Here is a 5,129-nt window from a genome sequence, read left to right on the forward strand (position 1 = left end):
AAAAAATATGGCTGGGGTATTCGAACATGATTATTTAATTGTATCTAAAGGTGTCCAGAACAGACATGTTGAGTCAAGGCGCACTAAAACTAAAGTTTCTTTTCACATTAATTGTATACGCGTCAATCCTTGTTCCGAGAACAAGACTTTCACTTTATAAGTCGCCTATCCTCTTATAAATTTAAAATCATCATATAATTTATAGGCATGTCGTTCAGTTTCTCTTCCTACTTACCCTTGTTCAAGAATTATGTTTGCTACCACCAACAATGAATATGAACCCTCCACCTCTACCACGACCAGTGCCTCCGTTAAGTGGTCACAACTCACAACTATGCCGTCACTTCGAATATCATGAAATTCTTTCAGCGACAGAAAACTTTGATGAATCGTCAGTTATTGGGTGTGGAGGTTTTGGGAAAGTCTATAAAGGTATGATTTACAATGGATCTACTCATGTAATTGCAGCCATTAAACGCTTAGATGTGATGTCCAATCAAGGAGCATCCGAGTTCTGGGCTGAGGTTGAAATGCTTTCCAAGTTGCATCATTGTCATCTAGTGTCTTTGATTGGTTACTGTAATTATCAAAGAGAGATGATACTCGTATATGAATACATGCCCAAAGGAACACTTGCTGATCATCTCCACAAACTTCATACCCCTCTTTCTTGGTCCGAGCGACTCAAGATGTGCATAGGTGCGGCTCGGGGTTTAGACTACCTCCATACTGGTACGGGAATTGAGTTTGGTATCATACATCGAGATGTCAAGAGCAGCAATGTTTTGTTAGATGAAAGATGGGCAACTAAAGTTTCAGATTTCGGGTTGTCTAAAATAAGCCCAAAGAATCAGCCATCAACACATGTCAGCACGCTAGTTAAAGGTACTTTTGGGTATTTCGATCCAAATTATTTCGCCACAGGAAAGCTAACAACGAAGTCTGATGTGTATGCATTTGGGGTAATATTGTTGGAAGTATTATGTCGGAAGAGGGCTGTTGATGATAGTCTTGATGATGGATTAGCAACATGGGCTCAAGACTCTATCAAAGATGGTCGTTTGAAGGATATTGTTGATCCTGATATATGAGGGATGAGATATCCCCTACATGTTTGAAACAGTTTGCTCGAATCACAGAAAGATGTTTAGAAAACCAACCAAAGAACCGTCCTAGCATGGATGAGATTGTCCTTACTCTTGATTATCTACTAACCTTACAAGGGAGAACCAATAAATTGTTGCAAGAGGGAGGAAAGACGATATTTGGTTGAATGGTTGATAAGTTTTCCTCCGCTGACAATACCCAGAACTCAGGTATTCCAATCTTCTCATTTACACTTAGGGTATGTTTGGTATAAGGTAATAGAATAGACGAGAGAATGGAATGAACATGGTAATGGAATGGATAAAGGAATGAAATAGATTATTACATTGTCATATTTGGTTACCATGTAGTAATGGAATAATTAATCACTTTATTTTTATTATTATTAATATTTTATTAGTAATAATAATAATAATTATAATAATAATAATATGAATATTCATAATAACTAATTTTTAGGACCATCATGCTGCAACGAGATCGTTAAACCAAATAAAACTAATCGTAACAATGTTGAATCACGTATTTGAGTTGTGAAATGTTAACTAGTCAAATTTAAAATAATAATATTGATAGTGCAGTAATAGTTCAAATGTAATAATTATAATTATATTATAATATACGAAACAATAATGAAAAGTATACAATAATAATATAATAATTATAATTGGAAAATAATAATAATCATATAATTATAATTATAATTATAATTACAATATCATAAAAAATATAATAATTATAATAGTAATAGCAATTGTTGAATTTTTGACTTTTTCATTCCTTGAAGAAATGAAAAAAAAACTCATATACCCAAAAGAATGAAAATCTTAGGTAGCATTTGTTATGTAGGAATGGAGTGCAGAATGGAATGACCCATTGTGAGGAAATGAAGAAAAGTGTGTTTGGTTGATCAAATGAATAGAATTACCCATTACCTAGTCCATTTCATTCCCTTTAAAACACCTCATGTTTTTTTTTTCATTCCATTCCCTCTTTCACCCTATATCACCTCCACCACTCACACCATCACCACCCCCCACCACCACTCACACCATCAACACCCACCACCACCACCGTCGCCACCACCAATATCGTCCACCGCCGCCGTTACTGCCACCAACCATCTCCATAAGTGCCGGCCGCCCACCGCCGCCGCAACCACCAACCACCACCATTATCGTCCACCGTCACCGTTACTGCCACCAACCATCACCATTAGTGCCAGTTGCCCACCACCGCCACCCTACCACCACCACCATCAACCATTGCCCCCGCCCCTCACCACCACCACTCGTCACCCACCTTCACTACTACCCACTGCTTGCCACCTCCACCACGCACCTCCAAAACCATTATCTCACGTCGCCCGCCACCACCCGCCACCATCATCCAACATCACCGCCCACCAATGCCACGACCACCACCTACCTCCCGCCACCGCCACTTACTACCATTTTAATTTTATTTTTTTTCTTTTTTTCCTATCTAACAAACAACACAAAGTAATTATTCATTTCATTCTCATGTAGTAACCAAACATCTCATTGGAATGGTAATAACTAATTCCATTCCTTTGTCCATTCCATTATAACGTTCATTCCATTCCGTCGTCCATTTCATTACCTTATACGAAACAGACCCTTAAAATGGAATGAGTTTCATTCCATATTGAATGATCTATTCCATTCATGCACTACAAAACTTTTTACACCTTATGTTTTAGTGTACTACAAAACCGTTACAACCATCCTTCCTACACAACCATTTTATTAAAACACATAATTGTACAAAGTATTTACATATAGCCATAACAATTTTAAAGTAAAAAGAACAATTCAAAATCTCAACATAAACATGTATTCTTTTGTCATGCATGGAAAAATAAACAAGCGTACAATATATTCTTTTGTTTAACTAATTTAACAAAACGAAGACCAAACAACTATTTCTTGATTGTTTTTAAAGCAATAACCTTCACAATGTTATCCATCAGCTTGTTTATATAAGAAAGTAGGATCTTCGCAGCCCGTTTGTTTCGTATGCAAACAACTTTTAATCTTGTTTATTTGACTCTTCTACAAACCCACAATCCTAGTTCATTTGTTCTCGGGCCCATACACATTGCCAATACGTCTCATAGTAAAAATACCGATCTTTATAATTTTAATTGTAGGCTTGTCAACCCTTTCAGTTAGGTGCCCGAATTTCAGTCATATCTGTCTTTGAATATCCAATAAATCTCACATAGCTCACAAAATGTTACAGAAGGTTAAAATTATGATGTCACCAAAACTTTAAATAAATGCACAAAATGAAACTCACCTCGAAATTGAAGATAGATTGAAATATAAACCGTAAGCGCAATAACGAAACCGAAGCAACCGATCTAAAGAATCCGAAATAATTGAACTTCTCGAACTATAAGTAAAATAAATACGAACGTTTAAAGACTAGCTCACGGGATTATACGGGTTAATTATTTGGTTTTAAAGATGACGCGATTATTATTTTAAGGCGTGGATTATTTTAATATTATTCTATGCTTAACGGAAGTTTAATGGTTTTTAATATTATAACTTTAATACTAATATGAGAGTTACGGTTTTGTATTGAACGGATTAACAATTTAAAGTTGGTGCGTTAAGGCTAACGAATCGTAATATAATTTTAAATGATTTAATGAAATATATTATTTAAATATCATTTGGCTAATAAGTTAACATTTAATAAAAGAAAAAATGACATTTGCTAGGCATGGGTTAAAGTTTACGAATTTAACTAAATTCTAACGGTTTTAATGAATTAAAAGTTAGACAATTTAAGCTTAACGAATTCAAATTTACGAGTTAAAGATTTTGAAAGTTGGTTTTACACGGGGAAAGATTTATACTTAATTATAAAATTTTGTTTAGTTTAAAAACAACCTTATTAGATTTATTATGATTTTTAAATGAGTTTTTATTAATAAAGTGATTTTTGATTATGATTTTTTTTATGATTTTTATTAGATTTATTAATAAAGTGAGTAAACTGGTTTTGTAAAAAAAAAAATAACAATGATGCACTGGCCCGGGTTCGAACCCGAGTCTTGTGTGCCGCATCCATAAGTCTTAACCACTTGAACCAGCTTATAACTTGTTCAAACAATAGAAATAGAAATTTATAAATTATTATGAAAAACATCATCATCTTTGTTGGGCCTATTTATGTGGTTTGTACTTTAGTCAGTGTGTTTAATTTGGGCTGTTTATGTAAACCGAGATCTATTTGGATCTCGGTGGGCTTTTGGTTAGTATTGGGCTTGTGTGGGTAGTTCCTTATATATATAGAATGAATTGTATTGGGTAAAGGTGGTTCATTCACTGGTGTCTTGGCCGTCTAGGGGTTGTTCTAGACGAGTTTTGTATTAATAGTGCTTAAGCACCCAACGTATAATAATACGTGTGTTTTGAAGCCATTCGTGTGTTCTACGTGTTTGTGTTTACTTGTGTTCTTGAATCATCTAGTGTTGGAATTCCGCACCAACACCTAGATTGTTGATATCATAATTGTAGTGATCCAGATTCGGGACTACAATCTTCATACCCAAACCCTAGACTTCCAATTCTCCAATTTCATTCCATGTTTGTTTAATCTAAGTTAGGACTTTCAATTATCGATGAAAAACTATCATAAACCATATAAAAGTTACATGTAAGCGTTATGATTCGAGGGTGAACGACGATTGGCCGGAAAAACGATTTAGACGAGGAATTTCGTGGAGAGTAAATAGGTTAAAGTGATGATATTAGCGAGTCTAGACAAGTGTTTTCGGCCCTATTTATAGTTTAATTGAAACGATTAGTGATTTATACTCGTTAATGCATTTGGAGCAATTTCCGGTGGACTTAACGATGCTCACGTGCAAATTAGTTGTTATTATTCGTTATGGAGGATGATCGCGGTTAAATGGATGTTGACTAAAACCGTTATGATTAGTCAATTGATTTAAATCACTCGTTATTACCCATTATAGGCTCTCC

General features: G+C 34.9%; 1 pseudogene; it reads left to right on the top strand.

Annotated features, from left to right (window-relative positions):
* The first annotated feature begins 269 nt into the window (after positions 1-269).
* LOC143578605 (receptor-like protein kinase FERONIA pseudogene) lies at positions 270-1,288 on the top strand (annotated as a pseudogene).
* Positions 1,289-5,129: the final 3,841 nt, after the last annotated feature.

The sequence above is a fragment of the Bidens hawaiensis genome, unplaced genomic scaffold, assembly GCF_021521415.1.
Source record: "Bidens hawaiensis isolate Kalapana, Puna unplaced genomic scaffold, B.hawaiensis_p1.1 tig00029301_1, whole genome shotgun sequence".
Lineage (NCBI taxonomy): Eukaryota > Viridiplantae > Streptophyta > Magnoliopsida > Asterales > Asteraceae > Bidens > Bidens hawaiensis.